Genomic DNA, 18,006 nt, shown 5'->3' with positions numbered 1-18,006 from the left:
CCAGGATGCTAGATCGAAAGCGCAGATCATTAGCAGCTCAGGTCTGAAAGCTAATTTCCTGCAATTCTATCCATTTTGCTATGGGATTTGGTTCTGTGTATTTATATGCTGTATTCTTGACGTAGCTCATTCTAATATTTCTACTACTTTACATTGTCTTTTAGTTACACTGTTGATACACACCACATACTTTTATACTGTATTCTTGACACAGCTCACACTATCTACTACTGTACATATTATTCTTATTATATCTTGTGTAGATTATCCCGTGTAGATTGCATTTGGATTACTTTTACAGTGCTATTTGGGTTGTTAATTACATTTTTTTCAGACATTTCTTTATATTCTTACATTTCACTTTTTGAATTATGTTTGTTTTGTGTTGCTAGGCATTACTGCACTGTTGAGAGCTAGAAACACAAGCATTTCGTGGCACCTGCGGTAACATCTGCAAATATGTGTACCCGACCAATAAACATTGATTTGATTTTAGAAAAAATACAGGTTAAGACCATGTAAGAATTTCATGCGACACATCTGCAAATCAACACATTAATTGGGCCAGTGCTGTTGCTGATTTTACAGGATTAACATTGAAAACACGACTAGCGGTCATAAAAACGTGTAATAAAGTGGTTGTAGATCATTTGAAAAATGTTTAAATTAATGATATTACAGGAAAACAGTTGTGTTTGAGTAGTTAGCTGATATTTTTTATGGCAGACTTTCTTTACTGCTACCATTCACTACGGACGTTTTCTAACGATGCTGGTCCAATGAATGTATTTACACTATATATACAAAGGAATGTGGACACCCCTTCAAATGAGTGGATTTGGCTAGTTCAGCCACACAGGTTGCTGACAGGTGTATTGGCAGTAGAATGGCCTTACTGAAGAGCTCAGTGACTTTAAACATGGCACCGTCATAGGATTCTACATTTCCAGCAAGTCAGTTCATCAAATTTCTGCCCTGCTAAAGCTGCCCCAGGCAACTGTAAGTGCTGTTATTGTGAAGTGGAAACGTCTAGGAGCAATATCGGCTCAGCCGCACAGTGGTAGTCCACACAAGCTCACAGAACAGGACCGCTGGGTGCTGAAGCACGTACGATGTAAAAATAGTATGTCCTCTGCAACATTCACTACCGCATTTCAAACTGCCTCTGGAAGGAACGTCAGCACAAGAACTGTTCGTCGGCTGGGGTAGCGTAAAGCTTGCTGCCATTGGACTCTGGGCAGTCCGACTGACAAATCTGGGTTTGGCGGATGCCAGGAGAACGCTACCTGCCCCAAATGCATAGTGCCAACTGTAAAGTTTGGTGGAGGAGGAATAGTGGTCTGGTGCTGTTTTTCATGGTTCGGGCATAGGCCCCTTAGTTCCAGTGAAGGGAAATCTTCATGCTACAGCGTACAATGACATTCTAGACGATTCTGTGCTTACAACTTTGTGGCAACCATTTGGGGAAGTCCCTTTTATGTTTAAGCATGACAATGCCCAGTGCACAAAGCAAGGTCCATACAGAAATGGTTTGTCGATCGGCGTGGAAGAACTTTACTGGCCTGCACAGAGCTCTGACTTCAACCCCATCAAACACCTTAGGGATGAATTGGAACGCTTACTGCGGGTCAGGCCTAATCACCAAACATCAGTGCCCGACCTCAATGCACTTGTGGCTGGAAGCAAGTCCCCGCAGCAATGTTACAACATCTAGTGGAAAGCCTTCCCAGAAGCAGCAAAGGAGGATCAACTCCATATTAATGCCCATGACTTTGGAATGAGATATTCCACGTGCAGGTGTCCACATACTTTTGGTCATGTGGTGTATTTTTCGTTCTCTTAACCTTTATCGTCAACCTTGCCAGGGTAGAACCTATCCTTTTGATTGTGTTCTCTTGCCAAGAAGATCAATTGAGTGTTGCAGTGTAGAGCCCTTTAAGCACTTTTTAAGAGCCCTTAATGGTATTTGTAGTGAGAACCATGCCAGACTGAAATAGATCAGGAAGGTCATTTCAAGGCTGACCTGACAGAAGAGTGAGCAGTATGATGTGAAGTGGAGAAGTTAAGCTACTGCCTAGACTATCCTCTCTGGAAGTAAGACAGGATCTTCACTCTTTTTTTGAACGCAGATGTTTATTTTTAGTGAGAATTTATGACACTACCAACAACATCAAACAACATAAAAACCTACTAAATGTAATAACAATTAATATATCCAACAGTGTTAGACTGAAGCAGACTGTTAGTTGGTGGTTGCTTATTTTTGAGTTGTTTGATGTCATTTAACTACCTACAAAAATGCTTTCTTTATCCGTCTTCAAAGCTCTCTTCTACTATGAACAGTGTTGCAATAGCTTTATTCAATGGCTGAGAAACCAACACGTTTCAGGGCAGACATCACATTCAATTCCCATGGACTGTTGATGTGAAAATATTTAGTGAACAACATGGCGTCATTGAATTGCCTGTCTAAGCCTCCCTCAATTCATAAAATACCAGTTGTTGGAAAATGGTAAGAGACCAGGTCACATGTTGTTGTGGGACTGTAGCTAACGGCTGTGAGCTGTTGTGTGTTGAGGTTTACATGATGTGGTTAGGCTATTAAGTGTTTCCTAAAAGAGATAAATTACATGCTCGGTAAATAAGTGATGTCGTGCTGTTGACAGGTTTCACATTTTTCAGAGGGGTGCAAGGAACTGAAGTGTTTGCCAGAATGTTCCATCTTTCGTTATTCTTCTCTAGTATTAATCAAATGAATCAACTGTTCAAATCAGTAAGCAAAAGTCAATAGCTCTATACGTTTTACAAGGGCATGTAGTTATGTATTCATGTGGCTTTAACTGTCAGAAGGTTCAGTCTGAGTATTGCTCTGAAGTGAAACCATGAGCTTTATGCCTGATGAGGACTATGGGGGGGGGGGCGTAGCTGCAGGCCTCTGCCTCACACGGTCATGGTCACACCGTCATGCTCTCACTCTCTCACACTCACACACATCTGTCTTCTTGCTAGTGGTTTTCAATTCACTGGTATGGCTGTTGGCTGGGTCTGGGTTAGAGGCCACTAGGCCAATGCCCTTGCTGCAGCTGGCTGGCACTGGAACAGTCGTTTGTCACCTTCCAGGCACTCGATGCCATCAGGGCCATTGTGCTTTCCACAGGGCATCACAGTCAACTTGTATAGCCTGGGCAGAAACCCAGTGGCCTGTACCTGCACCTGTCAGGACTGGGAAGCAGGCCAAGCAGAGAGATGTCTTCTGGAGCCGAAGCCTTTAGGAACTGGAGTTTGAAACTGGAATGTGTCCTGTGTGTTCTCATTCCAGCTAGCAGCTGCAGTGACGAGGCTTGAGGGGAATCATGAGTAGGAGGATTATGTGTACCTACAGTTGAAGTCAGAAGTTTACATACACATTAGCCAAATACATGTAAACTCAGTTTTTGAAAATTCCTGACATTTGGGATCACCACTTTATTTTAAGAATGTGAAATGTCAGAATAATAGTAGAGAATTATTTATTTCAGCTTTTATTTCTTTCATCACATTCCCAGTGGGTCAGAAGTTTACATACACTCAATTAGTATTTGGTAGCATTTGCTTTAAATTGTTTAACTTGGGTCAAACATTTCAGGTAGCCTTCTACAAGCTTCCCACAATAAGTTGGGTGAATTTTGGCCCATTCCTCCTGACAGAGCTGGTGTAACTGAGTCAGGTTTGTAGGCCTCCTTGCTCGCACACGCTTTTTCAGTTCTGCCCACAAGTTTTCTATGTGATTGAGGTCAGGGCTTTGTGGTGGCCACTCCAATACCTTGACTTTGTTGTCCTTAAGCTATTTTGCCACAACTTTGGAAGTATGCTTGTGGTCATTGTCTATTTGGAAGACCCATTTGCGACCAAGCTTTAACTTCCTGACTGATGTCTTGAGATGTTGCTTCAATATATCCACCTAATTTTCCTCCCTCATGATGCCACCTATTTTGTGAAGTGCACCAGTCCCTCCTGCAGCAAAGCACCCCCACAAAATGATTATGCCACCCACGTGCTTCATGGTTGGGATGGTGTTCTTTGGCTTGCAAGCCTCCCCCGTTTTCCTCCAAACATAATGATGGTCATTATTGCCAAACAGTTCTATTTTGTTTCATCAGACCAGAGGACATTTCTCCAAAAAGTACGATCTTTGTGCCCATATGCAGTTGCAAACCGTAGTCTGTCTTTTTTATGGCGGTTTTAGAGCAGTGGCTTCTTCTTTGCTGAGCGGCCTTTCAGGTTATGTTGATATAGGACTCGTTTTACTGTGGATATAGATACTTTTGTACCTGTTTCCTCCAGCATCTTCACAAGGTCCTTTTGATGTTGTTCTAGGATTGATTTGCACTTTTTGCACCAAAGTACGTTCATCTCTAAGAGACAGAACGCGTCTCCTTCCTGAGCGGTATGACAGCTGTGTGGTCCCATGGTGTTTATACTTGCGTACTATTGTTTGTACAGATGAACATGGTACCTTCAGGCGTTTGGAAATTGCTCCCAAGGATGAACCAGACTTATGGAGGTCTACAATTTATTTTGAGGTCTTGGCTGATTTCTTTTGATTTTCCCATGATGTCAAGCACAGAGACACTGAGTTTGAAGGTAGGCCTTGAAATTCCTCCACAGGTACACCTCCAATTGACTCAGGCTAATTGACATCATTTATCAGAAGCTTCTAAAACCATTACATAATTTTGGGGAAATTTTCCAAGCTGTTTAAAGGCAGTCAACTTAGTGTATCTAATCTTTTGACCCACTGAAATTGTGATACAGTGAATTATAAGTGAAATAATCTGCCTGGAAACAATTGTTGGAAATATTACTTGTGTCATGCGCAAAGTTGATGTCCTAACCGACTTCCCAAAACTATAGTTTGTGAACAAGAAATTTGTGGAGTGGATGAAAAACGAGTTTTAATGACTCCAACCTAAATGTATGTAAACTTCCGACTTCAGCTGTATCTAGTACATGACAGAGTGTTGATTTCCCTCTCTTTAGGATAAAATCAATGCTTGTGTGTCACTGATGGGACTCCCACATGGTGAAAGGACTTGAGGGACAGAATGTAGCCTGTAGAATATTGTGTTGTAAGTCATAGGAAATGATCAAGTGCGCTGAAACGGAAAATATATAATATATGTAGGCTGTGTAATGCATTGAAATTAATGTATTGAATAGTGTATACACGGTAGTCTATATGGATAATATGTACAGTACATTTTAAAGTATTCACACCCCCTTTTCCACATTTTGTTGTATTACAGCATGAATTTAAAGTGGATTAAATAGAGATTTTTTGTCACTGGCCTACACACATTACCACATAATGTCAAAGTGGAATCACGTTTTTAGAAATGTGACTTGTTGACATGCTCCTCTCTTGCCTACTGTATTGAAATGAATTAAAATGAAATGCTGAACTGTCTTGAATCAATAACTATTCAACCCCTTTGTTATGGCAAGCCTAAATAAGTTCTGGAGTAGAAATTTGCTTAATAAGTTGCATGGACTCACTCTGTGCACAATAATGGTGTAAAGCATGATTTCTTAATGACTACCTCATCTCTGTACCCCACACATAAAATGATCTGTAAGGTTCCTCAGTCGCAGTGAATTTCAAACACTGATTCAACCACAAAGACCAGGGAGGTTTTAAAATACCTTCACCTTTCAGCACTATAATAACCTATAACACAAGGCCAAATCTACACTGGAGTTGCTTACCAAGAAGACAGTGAATGTTCCTGAGTGGCTGAGTTACAGTCTTGAAAATCTATGGCAAGACCTGAAAAGGGGTTGTCTAGCAATGATCAACAACTAGAGCTTGAAGAATTTTGAAAAGAATAAAGGGAAAATGTTGCACAATCCGTGTGTGGAAAGCTCTTAGAGACTTACCCAGAACACTCACAGCTGTAATCACTGCTTAAGGTGCTTCTACAAAGTATTGACTCAGGGTGTGAATACTTATGTAAATCAGAGATTTCTGTTAAAAATTTGCAAACATTTCTAAACTTGTTTTCATTGTGTAATTATGATGTATTGTGTGTAGATGGGTGAGAGGGAAAAAATCTATTTCATCCATTTTGAATTCATGCTGTAACGCAACAATGTGGAATACATCTATGGGTATGAACACTTTCTGAAGGCACTTTATTTCAACCATTTTGATGGAATTTTAAGTGCACCTACAGCCTTGTAACGCCTAGATCCCACCTACACTATTGTCTACAGAACAGACTGGTAGTACTATTCTTTTGTGAGATCTTCCTGTAGGGAAGTCAGTGGTCACATTTTTTCAAAAGCAGACGCTCTTGAGCGTCTCAGGAATCCCTCTGTTTGGAAGAGTGTCCCAGGTTGCATCCCAAATGCACCATATTTCCAATTTGTTGCACAACTTTTGACCAGAACCCTATATCCCCTGGTCAAAAGTAGTGCACTAAATATGGATGTGGTGCTATTTGGGACGCTACCCAAAGCAAGTTGTGTGTTCCAGGGAGATTGATGTGAGCTGTATGGAGATGTTTATGCCTAGGCAGGCAGGCAGCGAGGCAGGCAGGCAGAGAGGCAGGATTGACGAACACCCACCCAGAACCATAGTGGGGTCTGTATAATGACTCACTTCTGAGCTTGGCTCATCTAGTGCTTTAGCTCCTGCTGCCTCCAGCTGACATGGAGATATAGTGGAGTGTGAAGAGGATCTCACACAGGGCGAACCAGAAGAGTTGTGTGTGTGTGACTGTTTAGTTATCGACAGTGCTTGCTTACGCAGCATGTTTCAGGAGGTCCAGGGGTGGTAAGTGCAAATGCTGCTGTCATGTCTGCTCTGGCTCAGCCCTTCGTTGAGTGGCCGGTTCAGGAGCTGAGATTTATGCCTAATGCCTTTTACTTCCTGTTGTTGCTGTCCTTTCAAAAAGCTTTCACAAACTTCTTATGACTGCAGGGAAACAATCTAAGCTGGTGGAACAGAAACATGGAAACCGTATCTGTTCTCTGTCCCTGAAAAGCCCCTCACGAGGGATTTTACCAGACATGACTAGTAATCAGACTACATGTATGCAGAACTACATCATAAAACCCACGGTTGGCCTGTCATTTGATATCTGCACCTGACATCATAGGGGACTCCCTGTTGCCCTGCGTTGTAGCTGGCTTTGATCATGTTACTCCTTGTGCATAATGTTGTGTGTGGAGAGTTGTGTGGGTGAGTGACCTCCTGGTTCTGTATAGGGCTTTGATCATGTTACTCCTTGTGCATAATGTTGTGGGTGGAGAGTTGTGTGGGTGAGTGACCTCCTGGTTCTGTATAGGGCTTTGATCATGTTACTCCTTGTGCATAATGTTGTGGGTGGAGAGTTGTGTGGGTGAGTGACCTCCTGGTTCTGTATAGGGCTTTGATCATGTTACTCCTTGTGCATAATGTTGTGGGTGGAGAGTTGTGTGGGTGAGTGACCTCCTGGTTCTGTATAGGGCTTTGATCATGTTACTCCTTGTGCATAATGTTGTGGGTGGAGAGTTGTGTGGGTGAGTGACCTGGTTCTGTATAGGGCTTTGATCATGTTACTCCTTGTGCATAATGTTGTGGGTGGAGAGTTGTGTGGGTGAGTGACCTCCTGGTTCTGTATAGGGCTTTGATCATGTTACTCCTTGTGCATAATGTTGTGGGTGGAGAGTTGTGTGGGTGAGTGACCTCCTGGTTCTGTATAGGGCTTTGATCATGTTACTCCTTGTGCATAATGTTGTGGGTGGAGAGTTGTGTGGGTGAGTGACCTCCTGGTTCTGTATAGGGCTTTGATCATGTTACTCCTTGTGCATAATGTTGTGGGTGGAGAGTTGTGTGGGTGAGTGACCTCCTGGTTCTGTATAGGGCTTTGATCATGTTACTCCTTGTGCATAATGTTGTGGGTGGAGAGTTGTGTGGGTGAGTGACCTCCTGGTTCTGTATAGGGCTTTGATCATGTTACTCCTTGTGCATAATGTTGTGGGTGGAGAGTTGTGTGGGTGAGTGACCTCCTGGTTCTGTATAGGGCTTTGATCATGTTACTCCTTGTGCATAATGTTGTGGGTGGAGAGTTGTGTGGGTGAGTGACCTCCTGGTTCTGTATAGGGCTTTGATCATGTTACTCCTTGTGCATAATGTTGTGGGTGGAGAGTTGTGTGGGTGAGTGACCTCCTGGTTCTGTATAGGGCTTTGATCATGTTACTCCTTGTGCATAATGTTGTGGGTGGAGAGTTGTGTGGGTGAGTGACCTGGTTCTGTATAGGGCTTTGATCATGTTACTCCTTGTGCATAATGTTGTGGGTGGAGAGTTGTGTGGGTGAGTGACCTGGTTCTGTATAGGGCTTTGATCATGTTACTCCTTGTGCATAATGTTGTGGGTGGAGAGTTGTGTGGGTGAGTGACCTCCTGGTTCTGTATAGGGCTTTGATCATGTTACTCCTTGTGCATAATGTTGTGGGTGGAGAGTTGTGTGGGTGAGTGACCTCCTGGTTCTGTATAGGGCTTTGATCATGTTACTCCTTGTGCATAATGTTGTGGGTGGAGAGTTGTGTGGGTGAGTGACCTGGTTCTGTATAGGGCTTTGATCATGTTACTCCTTGTGCATAATGTTGTGGGTGGAGAGTTGTGTGGGTGAGTGACCTCCTGGTTCTGTATAGGGCTTTGATCATGTTACTCCTTGTGCATAATGTTGTGGGTGGAGAGTTGTGTGGGTGAGTGACCTCCTGGTTCTGTATAGGGCTTTGATCATGTTACTCCTTGTGCATAATGTTGTGGGTGGAGAGTTGTGTGGGTGAGTGACCTCCTGGTTCTGTATAGGGGTTTGGTCTTGGAGAGAATGTGTCATTCAGTATCTGCAGGGTATATTTTACTCACTCACTGATCCAAGCTGACTGCCTTGCCTTTTTGATGTGGTTCTACTGCCTCCACTGAGAGAGGAGAATCTACTTATCGTCAATCTGGGACTGTTGCGGTGTGGGTACATTGACTGTGTGTAGTTGTTCCCCCTCTCTTTTGTTTTGAAAATGTCAGGACAAAGATTACTGCAAGCAGTTTATGTATCCATGGCAACCCATGACTGAACGGACATGTTGGAGATGTGGGCTGTCAGTAGCCATCAGGTCGCAGGTAGGAGTAGAGTACTAGGGGTAAATTCCCGGTATTTTGTTTCGGACCGGGAGAGGCTCAGCTGGTCCTAGATATGTGCCTGCAGGCAGGCAGCCTTGGCTACATGGAGCGTCCAGAGACAGTGGGTTGAGAAGATGAGGGAGGCTGTAGCCATTAAGTTGATAGATGAGGCTGGAGATGGCCTCTGTCTTGCTCCTTCTCTAGTTACCCTCCAGCAGGTCTGTCTGGGGTCAGAGGCTCCTCTCCTCTCTGGGTGAAACCTTACCTCTGTGTTTAATGCTGCTGCCTACTGACACAGACCTCCTGACCACAACACACACACACACACGTAATTCAGCGTCGCCCACTGTGTTTGTGTATTGGAGAGAATCCAGATGCCGTGCTAATGAGAGACATGTGAAGTTGATAAATCACCAAGTAAACCAGGCAGCAGGGACACACCACCTAACTTTAGCAACAGTGTGTGTGTCTTTTGATTGTACATAGTAGGTTTGCATGTGTGGTACCCATGCACTAAAGCACTGGCATACTGTGTCTCTACCACACCTACAGCCCTGGTCCTCACACACCGACCACCCTTTGGTGTTTCTTAGGACTTTTAATACACAATTCTGTACACAAGCACAAGTAGACATGTCTACACACTCCATCAAACTAATATGGCCCATCCTGTTTAGTCTGAGAAACTCATGTATGTTTCTGTAATCATTCATGTGGGGACTGGCTGCATGGAGAAGATGGTCTGACATCACTAACCTATTTATTATCCACAGGCGCTCCATGTAAAATGGATGGATCATAGTCTGCTACATGCTCCGGGAATGCATTAGAACTTTTAGCCTCAGTTTATCAAGAAGATATTTAAGAAGCCTGCTGCGTCTCTCACTGTTAGCTTCGCACCAGATGTTGCTCTCTTTTTCTTTTTTACCACGCCCTTCTCCCCAAACAAATCCATCTCACTTGCAGCAGGCTAATTTGAGTTCATCTGAGTTCATCAAGGTTGAGTGTAGAATTGGCCGTAGGGATAAAATTTCTGCAAAATGGAACTTGATCAAATCTGAGGTAGATGTGATTCTATTCCAACCTTCATTGTGTTACCCCGAAGGCCATGTGCTGTTGTAGAGCCAGCCTGACGGTCATATGATGAGGCTATATTGTATTGGTGGACACACACACACACACACAGTATTGTATTTGCGACCACATTGATGTGTTCTGTCCGTGTATTGAATGTCCATCCCAGTGGCCCTCCAGTATTGTAGTCTCCTATTGGATTGGAGACCATGTTACAGTAACCAGGCCTGGGGATTCCCAGCAGGACCAGGCTCATTCATTGATCTATTGAATCACATTGTCTCTCTCTATGTACTCTCCTCCTTTATCTCCCTATTTATCTCTCTCTCTCTCCCTCTTTCTCTCACTCTCTCCCTCTTTCCATGCTCTCACCCTTTTCTCCTCCTCTGTCCATCCCTCTCTCTCCTCTGTCCATCCCTCTCTCTCCTCTGTCCATCCCTCTCTCCCCTCTGTCCATCCCTCTGTCCATCCCTCTGTCCATCCCTCTCTCTCTCTCCTCTGTCCATCCCTCTCTCTCTCTCCTCTGTCCATCCCTCTCTCTCTCTCCTCTGTCCATCCCTCTCTCTCTCTCCTCTGTCCATCCCTCTCTCTCTCTCCTCTGTCCATCCCTCTCTCTCTCTCCTCTGTCCATCCCTCTCTCTCTCTCCTCTGTCCATCCCTCTCTCTCTCTCCTCTGTCCATCCCTCTCTCTCTCTCCTCTGTCCATCCCTCTCTCTCTCTCCTCTGTCCATCCCTCTCTCTCTCTCCTCTGTCCATCCCTCTCTCTCTCTCCTCTGTCCATCCCTCTCTCTCTCTCCTCTGTCCATCCCTCTCTCTCTCTCCTCTGTCCATCCCTCTCTCTCTCTCCTCTGTCCTTCCCTCTCTCTCTCTCCTCTGTCCATCCCTCTCTCTCTCCTCTGTCCATCCCTCTCTCTCCTCTGTCCATCCCTCTCTCACTCTCCTCTGTCCATCCCTCTCTCACTCTCCTCTGTCCATCCCTCTCTCACTCTCCTCTGTCCATCCCTCTCTCTCTCTCCTCTGTCCATCCCTCTCTCTCTCTCCTCTGTCCTTCCCTCTGTCCATCCCTCTCTCTCTCCTCTGTCCATCCCTCTCTCTCTCCTCTGTCCATCCCTCTCTCTCTCCTCTGTCCATCCCTCTCTCTCCTCTGTCCATCCCTCTCTCACTCTCCTCTGTCCATCCCTCTCTCACTCTCCTCTGTCCATCCCTCTCTCACTCTCCTCTGTCCATCCCTCTCTCACTCTCCTCTGTCCATCCCTCTCTCACTCTCCTCTGTCCATCCCTCTCTCACTCTCCTCTGTCCATCCCTCTCTCACTCTCCTCTGTCCATCCCTCTCTCACTCTCCTCTGTCCATCCCTCTCTCTCTGTCAGACTGCTTAGCTGGAGGTGACCTTGGTAGTGCGGAACAGGCAGAGGTGTTTGCCTTTGTACCCGTCTCTGCCCGCCTGCCTGCCTTGTCAATACTGGCTGCAGCCACCCAAGTGTTAATTGAATGGATGTGGTCTGGAGGACAGGACAAATGACAGGTGGCTATAGAGGTGATGTCACACAGTAGCAGGGAGTCAGACATGGATATGGGGTCATCTGGAAGCCAAGGGCTTAGCCTGCTCACAAATGACCATAAACACCACCCCATTTACTTGCTTACTGTAAACCTAATAATCTGAACATTATCATGAAAAGTTATGCCAATATTCTACCTTGTCATTTCACTGTACATTGTGGTTTCTATATCCCTTTCTCCCACAGTGGGTTTGCTTTTCAGTGTACTGGAAGGTGTTTCAAAACCCGACTAGATCTCAGCAAATCCTTCCTCGTCTGAGGGAGAGAATAGGAAGGATGGCAGGCTAGTGTGGTAATCCATGTTTGATAGCAGGGCATCCTCTCGTTAGCCTGCCGCAGTCATCTCATGCCAACCGTATTCTTATGACAAATATTTGTATTTATTATTGCAATAATCAAGACCTACTTGTGTAAATGAGTGATGGTTTGGTTGTTACTAAGAACATTAATTGTCAGTTCTCCCGTTTGATGCCAGCCACTGCATTTTTTTAAGGCTCCCTCTGGCAGCCTAATAAAGAGAGAGATGTTTCAGGTTATTGATAGTGAAGAAAAGAGCCAAATGGTTTTCAAGGCTAGGAAGTGTTTTAACAGCCGAACCTGACCTGTAAGATCCACTAAACTTCAATCAAATTGTATTTGTCACATGACTTTACTGGGAAATATTTACTTACAAGCCCATAACCAACAATGCAGTTTTAGGAAAAATATTTACTAAATAAAATAAAGTAAAAAATTAAAGAGCAACAATAAAATAACAATAACGAGGCTATATAGGGTAGAGGTTGACCGGTTATGATTTTTCAACACCGATACCGATATATTGGAGGACCAAAAAAAGCTGATACAATTTTTTTATATATCTTTTTATATATATATGTGTCTGTGTGTAATAATGACAATTACAACAATACAGAATGAACACTTATTTTAACTTATTATAATACATCAATAAAATCAATTTAGTCTCAAATAAATAAATAATTAAACATGTTCAATTTGGTTTAAATAATGCAAAAACAAAGTGTTGGAGAAGAAAGTAAAAGTGCAATATGTGCAATGTAAAAAAGCTAACGTTTAAGTTCCTTGCTCAGAACATGAGAACATATGAAAGCTGGTGGTTCCTTTTAACATGAGTCTTCAATATTCCCAGTTAAGAAGTTTTAGGTTGTAGTTATTATAGGACTATTTCTCTCTATATGATTTGTATTTCATATACCTTTGACTATTGGATATTCTAATAGATACTTTAGTATTGCCAGTCTAATCTCGGGATTTGATAGGCTTGAAGTCATTAACAGCGCAATGCTTGAAGCACAGCGAAGAGCTGCTGGCAAATGCACGAAAGTGCTGTTTGAATGAATGCTTACAAGCCTGCTGCTGCCTACCACTGCTCAGACTGCTCTATCAAATCATAGACTTAATTATAATATAATAACACACAGAAATACGAGCCTTAGGTCATTGATATGGTCAAATCCGGAAACTATCATTTCTAAAACAAAACGTTTATTCTTTCAGTGAAATACGGAACCGTTCCGTATTTTATCTAACGGGTGGCATCCATAAGTCTATATTTTGCTGTTACTTTGCACAACCTTCAATGTTATGTCATAATTATGTAAAATTCTGGCAAATTAATTACTGTGTTTGTTAGGAAGAAATGGTCTTCACACAGTTCGCAACGAGCCAGGCGGCCCAAACTGCTGCATGTACCCTGACTCTGCTTGCACAGAACGCAAGAAAAGTGACACAATTTCCCTAGTTAAAAGAAATTCATGTTAGCAGGCAATATTAACTAAATATGCAGGTTTAAAAATATACACTTGTGTATTGATTTTAAGAAAGGCATTGATGTTTATGGTTAGGTACACATTGGTGCAACGACAGTGCTTTTTTTCGCGAATGCTCTTGTTAAATCATCACCCGTTTGGCGAAGTAGGCTGTGATTCAATGACTAATAGGCACCGCATCGATTATATGCAACGCAGGACAAGCAAGATAAACTAGTAATATCATCAACCATGTGTTGTTAACTAGTGATTATGTTAAGATTGATTGTTTTTTGTAAGATGAGTTTAATGCTAGCTAGCACCTTACCTTGGCTCCTTGCTGCACTCACATAACAGGTAGTCAGCCTGCCACACAGTCTCCTCGTGGAGTGTCCAAAAATACAGATTACCGATGTGTTATGAAAACTTGAAAGGCAGTGATGCATCCAGTCAGGATGCTCTCAAAAGGTTCTACAGCTGCACCATCGAGAGCATCCTGACTGGATGCATAACTGCCTGGTATGGCAACTGCGAGGCCTCCGACTGCGAGGCACTACAGAGGGTAGTGCAAACGGCCCAATACATCACTGGGGCCAACCTGTTCCACTGCAGCCCCATCGATGAGAATGGGGGGCATGCTCAGTCCTCTTTTTCTTGTAGTCCACAATCATCTCCTTTGTCTTGATCACGTTAAGGGAGAGGTTGTTGTCCTGGCAACACACGGCCAGGTCTCTGACCTCCTCCCTATAGGCTGTCTTATTGTTGGTGATCAGGCCTACCACTGTTGTGTCATCAGCAAATTTAATGATGGTGTTGGAGTTGTGCCTGGCCGTGCAGTCATGAGTGAACAGGGAGTACAGGAGGGGACTGAGCACGCACCCCTGAGGGGCCCCTGTGTTGAGGATCAACGTGGCGGATGTGTTGTTACCTACCCTTACCATCTGGGGGCAGCCCGTCAGGAAGTACAGGATCCAGTTGCAGAGGGAGTGTCACACCCTGACCATAGTTTGCGTTGTATGTTTCTATGTTTTGTTTGGTCAGGGTGTGATATGAGTGGGCATTCTATGTTGTATGTCTAGTTTGTCTGTTTCTATGTGTTTGGCCTGATATGGTTCTCAATCAGAGGTGTTAGTCGTTGTCTCTGATTGGGAGCCATATTTAGGTAGCCTGTTTTGTCTTTGTGGGTTGTGGGTGATTGTTCCTGTGTTCGTGTTCACTATACGGGACTGTTACATTTTCGTTAGTTCACTTTATTGTTTTGTTCGTTGTTTAAGTATTCTTATTAAAATGAATACTCACCACGCTGCACATTGGTCCTCCGATCCTTCCTACTATTCCTCCTCAGAAGAGGAAGGAGACGAGCGTTACAGGGAGGTGTTTAGTCCCAGGGTATTTAGCTTATTGATGAGCTTTGAGGGTATTATGGTGTTGAACGCCGAGCTGTGGTCAATGAATAGCATTCTCACATAGGTGCTCCTTTTGTCCGGGTGGGAAAGGGCAGTATGGAGTGCAATAGAGATTGCATCATATATGCATCTGTTGGTGCTTTATGCAAATTGGAGTGGGTCTAGGGTTTCTGGGATAATGGTGTTGTGAGCCATGACCAGCCTTTCAAAGCACTTCATGGCTACAGACGTGAGTGCTACGGGTCAGTAGTCATTTAGGCAGGTTACCTTAGTGTTCTTGGGCACAGGCACTGGGGGTCTGCTTAAAACATTTTGTTATTACAGACTCGGACAGGGAGAGGTTTAAAATGTCAGTGAAGACACTTGCCAATTGGTCAGCGCATGCTTGCAGTACACGTCCTGGTAATCCGTCTGGCCCTGTGGCCTTGTGAATCTTGACCTGTTTAAAGGTCTCACTCACATTGGCTGCGGAGAGCGTGATCTCACAGTCTTCCGGAACAGCTGGTGCTCTCATGCATGTTTCAGTATTGGTAAAGGCAGTTAGATAGTCCTATATAGGGCTGTGGCGGTCACAAAATGTAATCATCCGGTGATTGTCAAGCAAATAACTACCGGTCTCACGGTAATTGACCATTAATTAACATAAACAAATGTAGCGTCACTTGGCTTCAATACAAGCATCTGATGCAGAACTTTGTAACGTCTATAAAAAGTCTAATAAAACCATGTAATATAGCCTACACCTTCACAATAAATACATTATTAATTTTAGACAGCTCTAAAGAAACATGATATGAAGAAAATGTAGTCTATTTCAGAAGAACAGGATAGTGTACTCTGAGTCCTCTTTATGTTAGGTCCTGGCTATGCCATATGACTGTGGGCTACACTAGTTCATTTAGCAGACAAGATTTGCTTAGAATTCTGAGGCATTATTTTAGATTATTTAATAGTATGAAGAATACAATTGAACAAAGCTGAACAAAATAGAAATTATATTTTCTCCAAAGGATTTGAGGGAGTGTGCACACACTATTCTGTGTTGAGCGGTTAACAAAGAAATAGGTACTCTTATATGCTTAATTTAGTTATACATGTAACTTTAGTTCTTCAAACGTTGGGCTATATGTTTAGATTTGTAATACATTGTAAGACTGCCTGATGCGACTCTAATCGTGATTTGAAAAAAGTTGCATGAAAGGCATGAGCTTGGCATTGTTTTATGCGCAGGCTGTACACACTTCATCAGTCTCTCATTCACAATTGGACAAGCAGTTGATAATGCCTCGAATTTCCCGGCAGCATCCCCTTTGTGTGGCCGTAATGCCCCCTAAAATAATCTGTGCCTTTTGCGGCCAGTGCCCTTGTGCTGAATAAAATAATGACAATTCCCTTCTCCCTGAGTGCTGCATCCTCCAAAGCACCTCTCACTCAAATAGCTATCCATCATGTGATTGGGTCTTTCTCACAGACTACAAGTGAAGACAGACACATGCCGAGGTGCATATTGAAGTTATTGGAATAACTGTCCACATTTACTTTTCGTCAGCCAACAAGATGAGTAGGCTTAACGAACAGTAAAAGCACTAGCCTATGTCAGTCTACTATCCCCCATAGTACAAAAGTTGACCTATTCTGTGTGAGGAAATAAATATTCCAAACATAGTCTGGGACAGTTGTGGGATGCGATTAGATATCAAATTAATACAGCCACTAGCATCAACAAAAACTTTTACGCAATGAGGCTGTTTTACGTAAGCGTGAATGTTCCATTAGCGGGAAAACACCATTATCAAAAGTGACCGCAAATGCGATTATGCATGTAATGCTTGTTATTAAAAAGGTGCATTTTTATTGTGAAAATTATCATCCCCAAACTTGACTCACTCGCTGATTATTGCTTTTATATATAAAACTGCACCTTTTTAATAACAAGCATTACATGCATAATCGCATTTGCGTTCATTTTGATAATGGTGTTTTCCCGCTAATGGAACATTCACGCTTATGTAAAACAGCCTCATTGCGTAAAAGTTTTTGTTGATGCTAGTGGTTGTATAGCTATATATATATATATATATATATATATATATATATATATATATATATATATATATATATATATATATATATATATATATAAATAAATTAAATCACCAGCTTCTATCTAAAGGCCATCAGACTGTTAAACAGCCATCACTAACATAGAGGCTGCTGCCAACATACAGACACAAGTCACTGGCCACTTTAATAAATGGATTTAATAAAGGTATCACTAGTCACTTTAAATAATGCCACTTTATATAACGTTTTCATGCTCTACATTACTCATCTCATATGTATATACTGTATTTCATACCGTCTATTGCATCTCTATGCCGCACAGCCATCGCTCATCCATATATTTATATGTACATAATCTTATTCCATCTCTTTACACTTGTGTGTATAAGGTAGTTGTTGTGAATTTATTAGAGAACTTGTTAGATATTACTGCACTGTCGGAACTAGAAGCACAAGCATTTCGCTACACTCACATTAACATCTGCTGACCATGTGTGTGACAAATAAAATTTGATTTTTATTGTTTTATTTGCGAGTTAGGCTCTACACCCCTTGTAAAGCGGTTTAATGTGCTTAATTTTAAGAAGTTATTTATCCACTTTAGTTGTAATACAGACCTTATCAAACCAATATGCCTATGGGCTAGGCTAAATGAAGTGTGCCACTATGATTTTTTTTTAAAGTAGCCAAAACAATGCATTGTTTCTTGCCTTATGCTGGGCATCATTCACAAATGATAATATATAATTCACAAGCTAATGTTGTCATCCATCAGACTATTCTTGATTTATTCTTGTCTTTAGATATACTAAATAATATAGGTTGTGCAACATGAGCTCATGAAGTGTTTGATTTGATTTTCGATCACATTTGCATTGTCAGAGTGATTAGAAGGACAGTAGAGTGCAGAGTACCAGGCAGTTAGCAAGTTAGGTAGGCTATTAATGACCATCCGCAGCATCAGCTTGGAGAAGCCTAATTACCGTA

The 18,006-nt window shown here is 42.6% G+C and overlaps 1 protein-coding gene across 1 annotated transcript in view; it reads left to right on the top strand.

Moving 5' to 3' along the window:
* LOC129834576 (talin-2) overlaps positions 1 to 18,006 on the top strand; it is a 162,678-nt gene that overhangs the window by 60,958 nt on the left and 83,714 nt on the right. The gene's annotated exons all lie outside the window — the stretch shown is intronic.

The sequence above is a fragment of the Salvelinus fontinalis genome, chromosome 35 (genome assembly GCF_029448725.1).
Source record: "Salvelinus fontinalis isolate EN_2023a chromosome 35, ASM2944872v1, whole genome shotgun sequence".
Taxonomy (NCBI): domain Eukaryota; kingdom Metazoa; phylum Chordata; class Actinopteri; order Salmoniformes; family Salmonidae; genus Salvelinus; species Salvelinus fontinalis.
This window is presented reverse-complemented; position numbering and strand designations above follow the sequence as displayed.